The sequence below is a fragment of the Aegilops tauschii genome, chromosome 6, assembly GCF_002575655.3.
Source record: "Aegilops tauschii subsp. strangulata cultivar AL8/78 chromosome 6, Aet v6.0, whole genome shotgun sequence".
NCBI lineage: Eukaryota > Viridiplantae > Streptophyta > Magnoliopsida > Poales > Poaceae > Aegilops > Aegilops tauschii.
The window spans coordinates 492,579,292-492,597,944 of NC_053040.3; positions in this window are offsets into that span (position 1 = coordinate 492,579,292).

Below are 18,653 nucleotides of genomic sequence, written 5' to 3' on the forward strand. Positions count from 1 at the left end.
ACATATTTACTTCCTTCATATACCATACATTTTCTTTTTCGTAATGCAACAATTTTTTATGCTGTAACTAACATGTTTGAAGCAGAAATTATTGTTTTCCATGCACCCATTACATTTTCCTCGCACTAATAATATTTTTTGTTGTGTGTGAACAAAAAAATTGGATAGAATTTATATATCTACGCAAGTACAGTGTCATTGACTTTTTTTTCACACTGGATCAATTATTCCTTGTCTTGCACCTAATCTTAAATTTTGCGGTTTAGTTTGTTGCTTCATGGGTTTCTATATTGAAAAATTTCAGCATGTATCACTGGCATTGCTGCAGAGTCCATTTCTATCCTGGAAAGCATGCATTCTAAAGGGTAAGCATGCATTTCCTTACCTGCCCTGCTCTTGGCTATCTATGAGCTGCGTGCTTGCATGCGATCGAGGCCGCGTACCCCACCTGAACAACCCATGGCTGCTGTTGATTTAGGTGATTTCTCTGCATAATTTTTTGTTTGTCTAGGGTTCTAGGCTGTAACTTTTTGGTTGATTCATTCAAATTTATAGCTGCATAGACTCGATGAACTCATGGCACTAACAGATTTCTCCTCGATTGGAATGTTCAGACCATCGAAATAGAGAATGAAAAGCCTTGTGAGCATAAACACAAACACTTGGTGGTCAGTTTTTTTGGATTATCCTATTTATGCTAGATCTGAAGCATGAATCAACAAAAAGAATGCTTATGCGCCAACGCAAGGATCCCAGCTCATTCCACGGTATGGTATAGTGGGCAAGATCATTTATTAATCTTCTCTCTTCTTCAAAGAAAAAAACGAATGAAGCTACTAACATTTCTCTGGCCAGCGGGCAGAGGACATGGGATGGTGTTGTGCATGTCCTGGGACAGGAGGAAGGAGGAGCTGGCATCAGGGAGCATGGCGACAGCAAGGAAGTCCATGCCGCGGCACGCCGGAAGCCGGAGGAACGCGCCGCCTTCATGCACGCGCCCTCCACCCCACAGCCGCCATGGCCCATGGCATCGTCGCGCCCCCGTGCCACAAGGCCCGGCTCCCTCAGCTTCGCCGCCGCGCCCTGCGCCCAGCGCCGCGTCGCTGGCCGCCTGTTGCTTCCCGCGCTGGCGCTGATGGTCGAGGGAGGAGAGGGACCCCGCCGCCGCCGATGGTCGAGGGAGGAGAGGGACCCTGCCGCCGCCAACGAAGGCCGGGCCCGCTGCGTCCCGCGCCGCCGCTGCTACTCGATGGAGGAGAGGGATCTGTCAGACCCAGATGGTCTGACGGACTAAAATTCAGAAATACACTCAAAATTCAGAGAACTAGCACCTTCAGGGCTGAATTTCAGAGGAATGTTAACTAAGGTTTTGGTACAAGCGAGACCAACCGGGAACATCGGCGGCTAGGGTTTACCCCAAGAAGATAAGCATGAGCACGCAGGCTCTCAAAACCTGGCTGTATAGCCTTACAAGACTCTAGAAGGTGCGAGAAGCGCACATGGAGGAGAGGGGAGTGGTTGAGCTTTCTAGAGAGATCAACAGCGACGCCTTGACCACCCAGAGCCGTCCGATGGAAGATCAACGCACCACGTCTTCTGTAGCTTTCCGAAGCGGTACGTAGCCACCAGGAGCGTTGGATGGAAGATAGACGGTTCCCACAGCTTCACGCCCATGGTTAGAAGTCTGAATTCAACTGAATCACGAAAACAGAGAGAACACTGCAACTGGGTCCTGACAATTCCTCCCGTGCGAGACCAGACCTGTCCTCAGGGCTGAAAGGAAGGAAACACCTTCTGAATGAACTGAGCATCCTCCCAGGTGGCATCCTGCAATGGCAAGTTGACCCACTTGATCTTCCAGCGTACTACTGGTATGTCGATGTCCCCCTGGGTTCGAGGAACCAATTTCCTTTCCAGAAGCATTTCTGGTTCCAGTAGGATTGTGCCATCTGGGTTGATCAATGGAAGTTTGGGATTGGGCACAGCAGTAGGGCCGATGTGTTTCTTTAACTGGCTGATGTGGAATGTGTGGTGAAGCTTGCAATCCTCTGGTAACAGCAGCTTGTAAGCGACCTTGCCTATTTTTTGTAGGACTTTGAAGGGGCCATAGAATTTTGAATGCAGCTTCAGGCACCTGTGAATGCTTAGTGTGGTATGTCTATACGGTTGCAATTTTAAGTAGACCATGTCTCCCACTTCCAAAGACCTTTCACTTCTCTTTTTGTTTGCATAATGTTTCATTCTTTCCTGTGCTCTGAGTAGGTTGTCCTTGATCTGATTGGCTGTCTGTTCAGCAGTGAGCACTGACGGTAATGTGTCAGTGTTGTCCTCAGGATATAAAGCAGCTTCAGCTAGCATTTGAGGTTTCCTGTTGTACAAGGCCTGAAATGGTGTGATTTGGAGAGCTATGTGAAAGCTTGTATTGTACCACCACTCAGCCAGGGAAAGCCACTGGTGCCACTTAGTTGGTTTGAGGAAAGCCATGCATCTTAAATAATTCTCCATGCACTGATTAACCCTCTCGGTTTGACCGTCTGATTGGGGGTGATAGGAGGTACTAAGGTGGAGTTTAATGCCCAGCTTCTTGAAAAGTTCCTGCCACAAGTTGCTAGTGAAGATCTTGTCCCTGTAAGTTACTATCACGGATGGAAGACCATGGAGCTTAAAAATATTATCCACAAAAGCCCGTGCTACAGAGCTGACAGTGATAGGGTGTTTCATAGCAATAAAATGGATGTACTTGGTGAACCTGTCCACAACCACTAGGATTAAATCCTTGTTGTTGGATGTAGGCAGCCCCTCCACGAAATCCATGCTAATATGGCACCAAGCAAAGTCAGGGACCGGCAGTGGCTGTAATAGGAAAGGATATCTGCAATGCTCTGCTTTGTTGATTTGTCAAACAGGACACTGTTTGATATAGTCCACTATTGCTTGTTTCATGCCAGGCCAATGGAATAGTAGCTTGATTCTCTGATAAGAAGCTCTATGACCTGAGTGACCCCCCAATTCAGAGCTGTGTAAAGCAGCAATTAATTTGTTTTGAAGGGGTTTGCTGTTTCCAATCACTACTCTGTCTTTGTATCTGAGAATACCATTCTGGAAAGTGTAGTTGGGCAAGCCTGCAGGATTAATGGATAATTGGGTGATCAAGTCCTTGCACTTGCTGTCAGATTTGTAAGTATCAGTAACCTCTCCTATCCAAGCAGGTTTGGCTGTACTAACAAACAAACTATGGAGTTTGTGTTGCACTCTTGAAAGTGCATCAGCAACGTTGTTGGTATTTCCCTTCTTGTACTCAATTGTGTAGTTGTATCCCAACAGTTTAACCAAGAGTTTATGCTGAATGCCTTCAGTAGGTTTCTGGTCTTGGATGTACCTTAGACTTTGTTGGTCAGTTCTTATTATCAGAGAAGAAGCTGAAAAGTAATGTTTCCACTGTTTGAGTGCTTCTATAATGGCCAAAGCTTCCTTGTCATAAGTGGACCAAGCAGTAGCTCTAGGTCCAATTGCTTTGCTGAAGTAAGCAATGGGCCTTCCACCCTGCATGAGAACAGCACCAATTCCATAAGCACAAGCATCAGCTTCTAGCACAAATGGTTTTGTGAAGTCAGGTAGAGCAAGGACAGGAGCTTGGGTCATCTTATGTTTTAGGGTGTTGAATGCCTCTTGCTGCTCATTTGACCACTGGAAATTGTCCTTCTTAAGGGCATTGAAAAGGGGTTTGCAGATATATCCATAATTTTGTACAAATCTTCTGCAATACCCTGTGAGGCCCAAGAAACTTCTCAATTGTGAAACATTTTCAGGGGCAGGCCATTGGGTAATTGCTTCAATCTTCACAGGGTCTGTGGCAACCCCATCTCCCCTAATAATGTGGACCAGGTACTCCACCTGAGGTTGAGCAAAAATACATTTGCTTAAGTTGACCACCAGTTGATTTTCCTGTAGGGTTTTAAAAACCTCCTACAAGTGTGCCAAATGGTCCTCCAATGTTTCACTGAATATCAGTATGTCGTCAAAGAAAACCAAAACAAATTTTCTGAGATATTTCTTGAGGATTTTGTTCATTAGCATTTGAAAAGTGGCAGGAGAATTTTTTAGGCCGAAAGGCATGACCAAATATTCATAATGTCCACAATGAGTAGTGAAAGCAGTCTTTTCAATGTCTTCCTCCTTCATTCCTATTTGGTGATAACCACTCTTCAAATCCAATTTGGTAAACACAGTAGCCCCATGAAGCTCATCCAGCAAATCCTCAATAACTGGAATAGGGTATTTATTCTTGATAGTTTGGGAATTTACTTTTCTGAAATCATTGCACAGCCTCCAAGACAGATCCTTCTTTCTAATCAGAATAGCTGGAAAAGAATAAGGGCTAGAGATGTCCCTAATTATTTGCTTATTGACCATGTCCTAGATGATTCTCTCCATAGCATTCTTCTGATGATGTGGCAGTCGATAAGGTCTTTGATTGACTACTTTGGCCCCGGGCATAAAAGGAATTGCATGGTCACAAGCCCTAGCAGGGGGCAGCATAGTAGGACTACAGAAGACCTTTTTGTATTTTCCCATCATGGCCTTAATTTGAGGATGCACAGGGGCCTTTGGTGTAGCTTCAGGCTGTAGCTTGTTTACAACAATGACTTCCCCACAAACTGATTGCTCCAATATATGCTTATCCATGCTAGATTTAGTGACAAGACCAGATGGCAAGCTCTCATCCGAGAAAGTGACCAACTTTTGTTTGTCCTTTGTAATCTGAAATTCCATAAGGTCAAAATCTAACTTCACAGGGTTGTGGGTGGACATCCAGTTAGCTCCCAAGATAATGTCATAGCCCTGAAGTTTTAGAATTCTAAAATCTGAAACAAATTCCTCTCCCTGAATGATATATGGACAGTTTGGGGCCATGAATTCAGTCCATAAAGTGCCTCCATTGGCCACCAGCACCTTTGTTTTCTTAATGGGTGTAAGATGGCACTTGCAAAGAGTAGCAAAAGCAGGGGACATGAAGGTTGCAGAACTACCACTATCAATTAGGGCAGTAGCAGGGAGTTTGCCCACCATTACTGTGACAGTAAAACTGAATTTGGAATTGCTGATTCCCATTAAGGCATGCATGCAAATTTGTAACTGCTGTTGATCAGGTGGTTCAGCAGTGTCTTGTTCCATTTCTTCAGACATTTCAGTGACATAGACCAAATCAGTATCATCAGGGTTCTGTTCTTGCAAGGCCTGAATTTGAGCTAGGTTGCTCATTTTACACACCTTTTTGTGCCCAGGAAACCAAGTCTCCTTGCATTTATAGCAGATACCCTTGAGTCTTGCTTGTTGAATAACAGCCGGAGTGTTATTAATGTTAGTTCTGGGTTGTTCCAGCACCAATGATTTCCTGGCAGCTGTGGGAGGGAACTGAGGAAAATTCCTTCTTGGGGGTTGGGCTTGCTCCATTCTTCTAGCTAGCCAGATTGCTCTCTGTAAATCATCAGGTTCATGACACTGTACATAGTGTTGTATGCTGTCATGCAAGCCAGCTATGAAACTGTTTTTGAAATAGTCATTTGGGAGGGCACGATTGTCCCTCCTCATGAGATTCATATGCTGTTCAAATTTGAGGATGTAATCACTGAGGCTGCCTGACTGATTGAGGGCATGGAATGCTCTGACATTATCACAAACAGAATTTTTGGCAAATCTATCTCCCACATGTCTGCAAAATCTATACCAGGGTAGAGTGTTAGCTTGAAATCCCGTGCCTCTCCACCATTCCATTGCAGGACCAGTGAGGTATGTGACTGCAATTTCTGTTTTACTTTCCGTAGGAGTTCTAGCAGCATCAAAATACATTTCAATGGTTTGTATCCACGAGTCTGTGCCACTTCAATCAAATTCAGGAATGTTCATCTTGGCTGGTTTAACCAGAGCTAGAGGTCTTCGGATATCATTCTGTACTTCTCTGTTGGCCTGAGCATTTCTCCTTACCAGCTCTAATTGAGCCTCTGCTTCAGCTTGAGCATTAGGAGGGAGAGGAGGCAGGGTAATGGGTGGCTGCACTGGTTATGGAGCTTGCAAAGCCAATCTATTTTCGAACACAGTTTGGACTGGCCTGTTTTGAGCGAAATGTGGGTGTCCGTAGGGGGGGGGGGGGTTGTTACTTCCATCCAGCTGCAGTTCCTTACCAGTGTTGACATCCACTAGAACCGCAGATCCTGCTGTCTCGGGAGTGTGCAAGCCCTCTCCAGGTTTTTTAGCAGGGCCGTGTGGGGTCGCATTGATGCTTGTTTCCGGAGCCTCCTGAAGAACTGGGGGTGGGACATCTCTGGTTTGGGAAATGAAGTAATGAACTTGTCCAAGCAAGATTGCAGCTCACCCAAGGTCTTTTGCACTGACTGAAAATTGTTTGATACATGTTCTCTGAAATCCAGGAAATCCTTTCTGTCCAGCTCTCTGTTCTGCTGTAAGGTTTTAACATCAAGTTTCAGAGATTGGAACTCCAGAGATTGAGTGCTCGATGAATCACCTTCTCCCCCCATACTGTGAACTAGGACTAGTAGGAAGGAATTAAGTTGGCAGGGAGCCAAACGACCTTACTACCGACGATCCAGCCAGAGAAAGGAGGGAATTTTACCACAGCACAAGGCTGCAACCTGACCTTACTCTTGAAGATCCTACCGCCGCCACGCCGCCGCCGTCGCCGCGCCGCCAAGAAGTACTCCGGATCCGGGAGGGTGGTGGGATTTTACTACCAAAGCAAGGGGCTTCAGTAACCACTAACCTGACCAGACCAGTACCCGAATTTCACCGCCGCCTGCGCCACCTAGAAGCACCGCCGCCGGGATCGAGGGAGAAAAAGAGAATTTTACGGCTCCTCCAACTCTTGTCCGGCCCCCAAATCCAGCTCGCCGCCGAGGATCCAACCTTGCTCTGAATACCAAATGTCAGACCCAGATGGTCTGACGGACTAAAATTCAGAAATACACTCAAAATTCAGAGAACTAGCACCTTCAGGGCTGAATTTCAGAGGAAAGTTAACTAAGGTTTTGGTACAAGCGAGACCAACCGGGAACACCGGCGGGTAGGGTTTACCCCAAGAAGATAAGCATGAGCACGCAGGCTCTCAAAACCTGGCTATATAGCCTTACAAGACTCTAGAAGGTGCGAGAAGCGCACATGGAGGAGAGGGGAGTGGTTGAGCTTTCCAGAGAGATCAACAGCGACGCCTTGACCACCCAGAGCCGTCCGATGGAAGATCAACGCACCACGTCTTCTGTAGCTTTCCGAAGCAGTACGAAGCCACCAGGAGCGTTGGATGGAAGATGGACGGTTCCCACAGCTTCATGCCCATGGTTAGAAGTCTGGATTCAACTGAATCACGAAAACAGAGAGAACACTGCAACTGGGTCCTGACAGGACCACGCCGTCCATCGACGTAGACCGAGCCCGCTGCACTAATCTCACAAATCACTATACTTATAGAGCATGAAACGAGCTAAACTAGCAATGAGAGATGAAAGGAATGAATTTGCTAACCTTTTAGAACGCTTGGATATATGGGTGTCTCAAATCTTGATAAATCTTGGCAAAAATGAAGGATGAGCTCGAGCTAGGGGAAGGAAACAGAGAGGAGAGAAAGGAGAAAGCTTAGACTAGGGCTGGACGAAGCATCTATATATAGGGATATCTTTAGTCCCGGTTTGTGATACCAACCGGGACTAGAGACCAACCGGGACTAAAGGTCTATCTCTAGTCCCGGTTGGTATCACCAACTGGGACTAAAGGGGTGGTTGGTATCACTAGCCGGGACTAGAGGTCCCATTTAAACCTGGACTAAAGGGGGCCGTGCCCCCCCCCCCCCCCCCCGCGCGCTCCTAACCGTTGGAACCGGGACTAATGGTCACATTAGTATCGGACCCAAACCCAGCCGGGACTAATGCTCCGGATCAAAGGTTTCTTTCCTACTAGTGGGCGTTCGCCTCCTCTTTGACCGCGCGCCCTGCCGGGCCGCCTCCCCTTGCTCTGGCGTAATCGTGGACCGATGCTTCTGTTGAAATATATTGCCCGTCTCCTTCCACCAGTTCGGACTTTTGGAGCAACTGGCTGGAGCATGAATTCAATATGGTATCCGAGTCAAGAGGTCTTGAGTTTAAGACCCTGCCAACGCAGTATTAAATAAAAACGATTCTGCGGCCTACATCGATCCCACGTCTAAGGACAAAAATAGCCTAGATGTGAGGGTCAGTTCGAACTTTTGAAGCAACTGGGTGGAGCATGAATTCAATACCATCTACGGTTCTGGCCCGACGCCATGCGCCCCATCCTCCTTCTACAGTTTACGGCCGCGAGGGTCTATGCCGCCCACATGGCTTAGCACCATAGCATCGCACTTATTGTGTTGCCTGGTTCATGACGACATCGCATACCAAACCACCCTACTCCGTCGACGAGCTCGCCGATGTGCACGACGCGTGAAGGTCTTCTGGCGCACGGAGAGATGCGGCTACGAGAGTGCCAGAGCGCAACACAATCTCGACTACTTCGTGCTAACCTTGCCCTCGCTACGATCATGGTTGTCTTTACTTTATTACAGCGCGCCTTCCTCTTGACCTCTTCGTGGCTCTACTTCATCCGCAACATGCTGGACGAGTGGACGTTGAGCTGCTCACTTGGCCTTGCTGCGAGGTCGACCACCAGTCCACCACGTCCTGTGCTCGAATGCCAACCCAGGCAGGACTCAACCTGATTGTGTCCTGGTCATCACCGCCGCCGTCGTCTCACCCACCAGCAAAGCCCACCAAGGCAGGACTACCCTTATAAAAATCAACGGTGGGATCTTCCCAGTAGCAGTATAGGGTATCATAAAAACCCTCGTATATATTGACCCCCCGAGCGGTCGGTATTGAGACGGAGATGATGCAGCGGTGCTTGCAGACACGGAGCGTGCGGAGGAGCATATTCTTAGTTTCAAGATATCAATCAAGTGTCATCGACTGCTCAACCGCAATCAAGATGTCTTTGATTGTCTCTATCATGGCGTCCTGTCCACAAATTCAGCATCGAGCAACTCATGAGCAGCCGAAGGTAGATCTTATTGAGCATATGTGGACGATCAAGGTGACAACAATGTTGAAGTGTAATATTTGAACTTTTTTAATTAGAACTCTGCTGCATTTGAACATTTAAACTATTTTGACTATATATGCGACTATTTGAACGGTCTTGGTTAAAAAAATTGGGGTCGGATGTAGACATGCATTGAGCACTTTGTTGTTTATTAAGTAGTCACTTGTACTAAAGAGCTACTTTGTGACTTCAAATGAAGTTTGTGTGAACTATTTATATAATTTGTATGCCAGTTTGTTGTTAACCTTTGTGAATTCAAATACAAGTTTGTGTATCATATATCTGATTTTGCTGCAGTGACCTGATGGAAAAGCGGCAGAAACAGAACTGAGAACGAATCTTTGCCGAGAGCAGCACTCGGCAAATGGCATGCGCTGGGAGCTGCTGGAACTTGGCTGCTTCAGTTATGCCAAGAGGGGCACTCGGCAAAGACCTGACAGAATCAGCAGCTGTGAAGTTACTTTATTTTGCCGAGAGGCACTGTTTGGCTCTCGGCAAACTCTTTGCCGAGTGTTCGATGGTTTGCTCTCGACAAATTCGTGTTTGCCTGAGAGGTGTACACCCCAGGTGGCCTTTACCGGAAGCAACTCTCCGCAAAGCTTTTGTCGAGGGTTTTAGACCCTTTGCCAAGTGTTTCTGGCACTCAGCATAGGTGGGGATTCCAGTAGTGGCTGGATTCGTCTTTATCATACTTTTGCCCCCAGCTTGCTTCCTGGATAGTTCCCCCAGCTGTGCGGCGTTCGTTATTTTCTTTCTGTAGTTTGTTGTGGATAGATGACAAACACAAGCAAATTCTAGATAGTACCTTGGGCCATTGACCCTGCAATGCATCTTTTTTCTTGGTTTCCTTTTGTCTTTTTTAGAAGAAATACTGAGTGGCAAAGAATCCTCAAAATCCTTCACCACGGAATCCCATTCCATACAGCCCACACGTTACATAGCTACCCAAAATTTCTACGATGCCCACAACATGCACTGTCCTTTGCCCAAAATTCTGGCCACCCCATGTGATGATGTAAACCCCCGCCCGCATTCCTTGACCATGCTCACCACCCCATGTGTACGTGATGATGTGAACCTGCCTGTCTCTGGCAACCATCTGAACCCGTGGCAAAAACAAAAAATTTGACCTGTGGACGAAACAATATCACAAAATGGACAGCTGACCAAAAAATTCCATCTGGCTGACCCTTTTATGTAGCGCCCGACATGTACGCGTCACACTATACTATATAACGCCTATCTCTCAGGCGCTACACACCTAGACAGTGTCGCATCCCAAATTGCCTCAAAAATACTAAATCAGTGTGCAACGCCTGATAGCTAGGCGCTACAGTGTAGCGTCAAGGCGTTGCACTACTGGCTGATGCAACTAGCGCCACACAGGGCCAGGAGCAATAATGCTCCAGCAGCGGCAGCCGAAGATTTGTTTTTCTCCTTTTTTACTTCTGCACATGGATTACTGCTTGTCTAGGAGTACTATATTATATTATCTTCAAAGCATTTGTAGACCAAAAATAGTGCTACTACTAAGAGCACGGTTAATAATATAGCCAGCCGTTGGCTATAAGCCAGTGCCATGTCATCTATAGGCCATCTTATAGCCAACATATACAATAGTAAATCAAAAAAATGTACTATTTTTTTATTATATGGCCCACCTTTTATTCTCGCAAAGTGCTAGAGCTGGCTCTTCACGAAGAGCCCGCTTACCTTCTCTCTCCTCTTCTCTTTCCTCCAACTAAGCAGAAATATACTAGTTTAATACTTATAGCCGGCTGACTCAGATCTATTGTACTTGCTCTAGGAGCAAGTACAATAGGTCCCAGTCAGCAGGCTATAAGCTATTCCATGTCATCAAAATCCTACTTGGAAGAGAGAGAAGGGAGGAAAGAGAAGGAAGCGGGCGCTTCACTTGCAGCCGGCTGAAGCACTAGAAACAAGAAAAAGCAGCTCGCATGCAGCCATGTGAAAGCTAAAGCGCAGACTTTTCATCCTCTCCCCCAATCACGTGGCCTTCCTTGCCTCCCTTTGCATGCAAGTATTAAATGGTACAGTTATTTCAATAGCTAGTTTACAGCCAAGCTATTGTATTAGTGGGCTTTAATGAAGGCTTTATGTGACATGGCCTTGTTATATAGCCAGCAGCGGGCTCTCTTATTAACCATGCTCTAATGCAAATGAGTTAGTGTTGCAGCACGGTCTCCCAAATTCAGTCAGCGATTCTAGTACTAATACTTCCACACGCGGACACATCGATATGGACTGATCGGCCAGCCAGAAAAACACCAAAGCCTGACTTGCCACTCTAGCTAGCTCTGCGGTGTCAAGCATCGAAATTTCATGGATCCACTACAGTGCAAACGCCTAGACCCTAGGCGCTACACTACACAGTATAGCGCCTAGCTCTCAGGCATTGCACACTGACTTGGTATTTTTGAGGCAATCTGGGGTGTGACGTTGTCTAGGCATGTAGCGCCTGAGAGATAGGCGTTACACAGTATAGTGGGACGCCTACATGTCGGGCGCTACACGAAAGAGTCAGCCGGGTAAAAAAAATTCGTCAACGGTTCATTTTGTGATATTGTTTCGTCCACAGATCAAAACAGTGATTTTTGCCATGAACCCGTCACCAAGTGGATAAGGGATTAAGGAGCATGGCGATGCGGCCACCCATTCGACCCCCAATTGGGAGGAAGCAAAGAAGACGCAGCTACAGAGCTACGTGGTGCCTCACAGGCGGCCTTAGAAAGATAGTCGCTGTGTCCTACGCGGAGGTGATCCTTTCTTGGATCCGTCTTTGTCCTACACTAGCACATATGCCCGTGCATTGCAACGGGAAGAAAGAAAATTGATATGTACTTCAATTTAGGTAACACCGGATGTGCAAGCACCACATATCAACTCATTAAGTAGTTTTAACTGACACACTCAATTGCCCTAAGGGCACTCCCCACTATATTTGAACTTATAATCATATGTATTAACCCTAAATCTAGGTTGTGAATGTGCAGTTGATCAACATACAACACGGCCAAGTTAAACATTGTCGGATTGCAATTTTATATTAAATTATATCATAATCCCATAGTCTTATAATATACTGTCTATCTCATGTTCACCGACAATCCCACGTACAAAGCATCTAGAATATTGGGACTTAATTTCTTCTTTTTGAGAAATGTGAGTTAAATCCTTCCTGCTCATCTGTAACAAAACAATTATGTGTTCGTTTCTCCAGGGATAATCAGGACCCACTCCTCACCCTCTATCAATTCATGGAGCGGTTTATTGATTTTCCATACAACTTGCAAACGTATATAAACTGATGATAGTGTAGAAAATGAGAAGCTACTATTTAATTTGATAAGTAAACAAACCCTCTCATCTGGATTTAAAGCAGTCGAGGGCCAAAACTCTACGACCAAGATACAACCTCGCGTGAAGATTAAATGCATCTAACTGTAGCCAGTGACCGGTGAAGACGCAGTTTCCACGTAAATATTACATTTTGGCTGCCAGATGGGATAATTGGGCCGGCATATAATGCACCAATTGGTGGAAAGAAAACCTATCGCATACATTGGCTGGTGCTCCATAACGATCTGCTGGAGAGAATAAATCAAGCATTTTTTATCCAACGACCCAAAAATAACGGACGTACACTCATTGCACCTGGCTTAATAATGATGGATGAAGGTAATAGAGAGAAATACGAGCTAGCCGTATTTACTCACTCAAGGTTTCTTTTTCTTTTCTCAACAAATGTTCAGAATCTTAAAAAATGTTTACATTTCTCAAAATAGTTCATTTTTTCAAATAAATAATCCAGTTTTCAAATTTGTCCAGAAATTCAAAAGTTTCAAAATTTGTTCACTTCTTCTCAAAAAATATTTGAAAACTTGAAATTTTTTAAATCTTTCGCTGCAATTTTATACAAAAAAAATCGAAGAACTACAGTGGCTAGGGACGTCGTTAACTCACGGGAGGTCATGTGATTGGTCCCACTCACGCACAACTTTTTGCTACCTGTTTTTTATGTTTTGCCACTGTCGCTCTTTTCTTTAACGGTCGCGCTGCAAACCTTGCACTAAAGTTAGCCTGGCATAGTGGCTTGCTACGCGGGTGTAGCAGCCGTTGGTTGCTGATTTGAGTCCCACCTTGGCACTTTTAGTTTTGTTGCTTTTTCACTGGACGAAAAGCAAACTTGCTCCAGAGGATTTGCGACGGACGAAAAAACATCTGGGTCCCACCACAAAACAGATAAAGTGGAGAAACAATCCTCCCTTTAATATTAGGTAATGATGTTTGTTTTCCCCCACCTTGACAAGTGAAATGCATCTTAAGTCCTCGAACTATTTTGACTGCGTCACACAGGTCCTTAAACTATGAAAAGTGACATCTAGATCCTTGAAAATCCTTAAAGTGTAATTAGTGTGTATATATGTGACACCTCTGAAATAGTTCAAGGACTTACATGAAATAGTTTGAGGACCAAGATAATACACATATTGCATTTGAGGACCTGGATGACGTTTTTCATTGTTCGAGAACCTACGTGACACCTCTGAAATAGTTTGAGGACCTATGATGCACTTCACTCCTTTTCAAGGTCGCTAGATTGCTCAACTCTGTGCGGCTCGTTATCTCGTTTTTGCAATTTGTGGTGACAAACACTGCCAAAAATTCTAGCTTGGGAAACGCCATCATGGTTGACTTCTGACCTTGCATTTTTTTTCCTTTATGGTTTTCTATTCCTTTTTAATGAGTGGCAAAGAATCACTTCCTGTCACCACCGATTCACTGAATGCCATTCCATACCACCCACAAATTACATAATTACCCAAATTTCTACAATTCCCACAATATATATGGTCAATATTGCTTGATGATGTAACGTGTTTGTGTGTGCGGTGACCTCCGAAGCCAGCCATGCTAATAATGCCATCAAGGCCTCTTCCAAATTGCATGCACATTCCAACTTCCTATTGTTCTTTGCAGTACTCTCACCACACAAACACTGATAACTAGCCGGAGGATGATCGTCGACCCACTGGAGGTTTCGCCATATTTTTTGGACCGAACCTCATTTCCTGGAGTTCGAAGAAACAACCAACAGTGTCGAGATCGAGCACAGAGGCCGAGTACAAAGCCTTGGCAAATGGAGCTGCTGAAGCCATCCGGGTGGAGTCACTACTCAAAGAGCTTGGAGTGTCTCAGAAGTGTGTTCCGGTTCTATGGTGTGATAACTTAGGGGCCACATATCTGACTGTCAACCCAGTTTTTCATGCGCGTACCAAGCACATCGAGATTGATTTCCACTTTGTGCGTGAGCGTGTTGCTTCTGGAGCTCTTGAAGTCAGGTTCATTTCTTCTAACGATCAGTTGGCTGATGTGTTTACTAAACCAGCCACCAGACAGATGCTAGACCATTTTAGTACCAATCTAAACCTTGTACAGAGTAGAAGTTTAGATTGAGGGGGAGTGTTAAAATAGGTCTAGCGTGTCGTGTACACGTACTCTGTACATATGTAATTGTATATGCTGATTGTTATATATAGAAAGACAAGACTTTGCCCCACGGGAAACCCTAAACCCTATTCTCAAACTTATCGTATATCTGTTTTTGCTGCAGTGATCCGATGGAAAAGCAGCAGAAACAGAATTGGGAACGAATCTTTACTGAGAGCAGCACTCAGCAGAGTGGCATGCGCTGTGAGCTGCTAGAACTTGGCTGCTTCAGTTATGCTGAGAGGGGCACTTGGCAAAGACCTGACGGAACCAGCGGCTGTGAAGTCACTTTATTTTGCCGGGAGGCACTGTTTGGCTCTCGGCAAACTCTTTGCCGGGTGTCCGATGATTGGGTCTCGGAAAATCCCTGTTTGCCAGAGTGGTGTACGCCGGGTGGTCTTTGCCGGGAGCAACTCTTGGGAAAGCCTTTGTCGAGGGTTTTAGGCCCTTTGCCAAGTGTTTCTGGCACTCAGCATAGGTGGGGATTCCAGTAGTGGCTGGATTCGTCTTTGTCATACTTTTGCCCCCAGCTTGCTTCCTGGATAGTTCCCCCAGCTGTGCGGCGTTCGTTATTTTCTTTCTGTAGTTTGTTGTGGATAGATGACAAACACAAGCAAATTCTAGATAGTACCTTGGGCCATTGACCCTGCAATGCATCTTTTTTCTTGGTTTCTTTTTGTCTTTTTTAGAAGAAAGAATGAGTGGCAAAGAATCCTCAAAATCCTTCACCACGGAATCCCATTCCATACAGCCCACACGTTACATAGCTACCCAAAATTTCTACGATGCCCACAACATGCACTGTCCTTTGCCCAAAATTCTGGCCACCCCATGTGATGATGTAAACCCCCGCCCGCATTCCTTGACCATGCTCACCACCCCATGTGTACGTGATGATGTGAACCTGCCTGTCTCTGGCAACCATGTGAACCCGTGGCAAAAACAACAAATTTGACCTGTGGACGAAACAATATCACAAAATGAACCGTTGACGAAAAAATTCCACCTGGCTGACCCTTTTATGTAGCGCCCGACATATACGCGTCACACTATACTATGTAACGCCTATCTCTCAGGCGCTACACACCTAGACAATGTCGCACCCCAAATTGCCTCAAAAATACTAAATCAGTGTGCAACGCCTGAGAGCTAGGCGCTACAGTGTAGCGTCAAGGCGTTGCACTACTGGCTGATGCAACTAGCGCCACACAGGGCCAGGAGCAATAATGCTCCAGCAGCGGCAGCCGAAGATTTGTTTTTCTCCTTTTTTACTTCTGCACATGGATTACTGCTTGTCTAGGAGTACTATATTATATTATCTTTAAAGCATTTGTAGACCAAAAGTAGTGCTACTACTAAGAGCATGGTTAATAATATAGCCAGCCGCTGGCTATAAGCCAGTGCCATATCATCTATAGGCCATCTTATAGCCAACATGTACAATAGTAAATCAAAAAAGTGTACTATTTTTTTATTATGTGGCCCACCTTTTATTCTCGCAAAGTGCTAGAGCTGGCTCTTCACGAAGAGCCCGTTTACCTTCTCTCTCCTCTATTCTTTCCTCCAACTAAGCAGAAATATACTAATTTAATACTTATAGCCCGCTGACTCATATCTATTGTACTTGCTCTAAAAGCAAGTACAATAGGTCCCAGTCAGCAGGCTATAAGCCATTCCATCATCAAAATCCTACTTGGAAGAGAGAGAAGGGAGGAAAGAGAAGGAAGCGGGCGCTTCACTTGCAGCCGGCTGAAGCGCTAGAAACAAGAAAAAGCAGCTCGCATGCAGCCATGTGAAAGCTAAAGCGCAGACTTTTCATCCTCTCCCCGCAATCACGTGGCCTTCCTTGCCTCCCTTTGCATGCAAGTATAAAATGGTACAGTTATTTCAATAGCTAGTTTACAGCCAAGCTATTGTATTAGTGGGCTTTAATGAAGGCTTTATGTGACATGGCCTTGTTATATAGCCAGCAGCCGGCTCTCTTATTAACCATGCTCTAATGCAAATGAGTTAGTGTTGCAGCACGGTCTCCCAAATTCAGTCAGCAATTCTAGTACTAATACTTCCACACGCGGACACATCGATATGGACTGATCGGCCGGCCAGAAAAACACCAAAGCCTGACTTGCTACTCTAGCTAGCTCTGCTGTGTCAAGCATGGAAATTTCATGGATCCACTACAGTGCAACGCCTAGACCCTAGGCGCTACACTACACAGTATAGCGCCTAGCTCTCAGGCGTTGCACACTGACTTGGTATTTTTGAGGCAATCTGGGGTGTGACGTTGTCTAGGCGTGTAGCGCCTGAGAGATAGGCGTTACACAGTATAGTGTGACGCCTACATGCCGGGCGCTACACGAAAGAGTTAGCCGGGTAAAAAAAATTCGTCAACGGTTCATTTTATGATATTGTTTCGTCCACAGATCAGAACAGTGATTTTTGCCCTGAACCCGTCACCAAGTGGATAAGGGATTAAGGAGCGTGGCGATGCGGCCACCCATTCGACCCCCAATCTGGAGGAAGCAAAGAAGACGCAGCTACAGAGCTACGTGGTGCCTCACAGGCGGCATTAGAAAGATAGTCGCTGTGTCCTGCGCGGAGGTGATCCTTTCTTGGATCCGTCTTTGTCCTACACTAGCACATATGCCCGTGCGTTGCAACGGGAAAGAAAATTGATATGTACTTCAATTTAGGTAACACTGGATGTGCAAGCACGACATATCAACTCATTAAGTAGTTTTAACTGACACACTCAATTGCCCTAAGGGCACTCCCCACTATATTTGAACTTATAATCATATGTATTAACCCTAAATCTAGGTTGTGAATGTGCAGTCGATCAACATACAACACGGCCAAGTTAAACATTGTTGGATTGCAATTTTATATTAAATTATATCATAATCCCATAGTCTTATAATATACTGTCTATCTCATGTTCACCGACAATCCCACGTACAAAGCATCTAGAATATTGGGACTTAATTTCTTCTTTTTGAGAAATGTGAGTTAAATCCTTCCTGCTCATCTGTAACAAAACAATTATGTGTTCGTTTCTCCAGGGATAATCAGGACCCACTCCTCACCCTCTATCAATTCATGGAGCGGTTTATTGATTTTCCATACAACTTGCAAACGTATATAAACTGATGATATTTAGTGTAAGAAAATGAGAAGTTACTATTTAATTTGATAAGTAAACAAACCCTCTCATCTGGATTTAAAGCACTCGAGGGCCAAAACTCTACGACCAAGATACAACCTCGCGTGAAGATTAAATGCATCTAACTGTACCCAGTGACCGGTGAAGACGCAGTTTCCACGTAAATATTACATTTTGGCTGCCACGTGGGATAATTGGGCCGGCATATAATGCACCAATTGGAGGAAAGAAAACCCATCACATACATTGGCTGGTGCTCCATAACGATCTGCTGGAGAGAATAAATCAAGCATTTTTTATCCAACGACCAAAAATAACGGACGTACACTCATTGCACCTGGCTTAATAATGATGGATGAAGGTAATAGAGAGAAATACGAGCTAGCCGTATTTACTCACTCAAGGTTTCTTTTTCTTTTCTCAACAAATGTTCAGAATCTTAAAAAATGTTTACATTTCTCAAAATAGTTCATTTTTTCAAATAAATAATCCAGTTTTCAAATTTGTCCAGAAATTCAAAAGTTTCAAAATTTGTTCACTTCTTCTCAAAATATATTTGAAAACTTGAAATTTTTAAATCTTTCGCTGCAATTTTATACAAAAAAAATCGAAGAACTACAGTGGCTAGGGACGTTGTTAACTCACGGGAGGTCATGTGATTGGTCCCACTCACGCACAACTTTTTGCTACCTGTTTTTTATGTTTTGCCACTGTCGCTCTTTTCTTTAACGGTCGCGCTGCAAACCTTGCACTAAAGTTAGCCTGGCATAGTGGCTTGCTACGCGGGTGTAGCAGCCGTTGGTTGCTGATTTGAGTCCCACCTTGGCACTTTTAGTTTTGTTGCTTTTTCACTGGA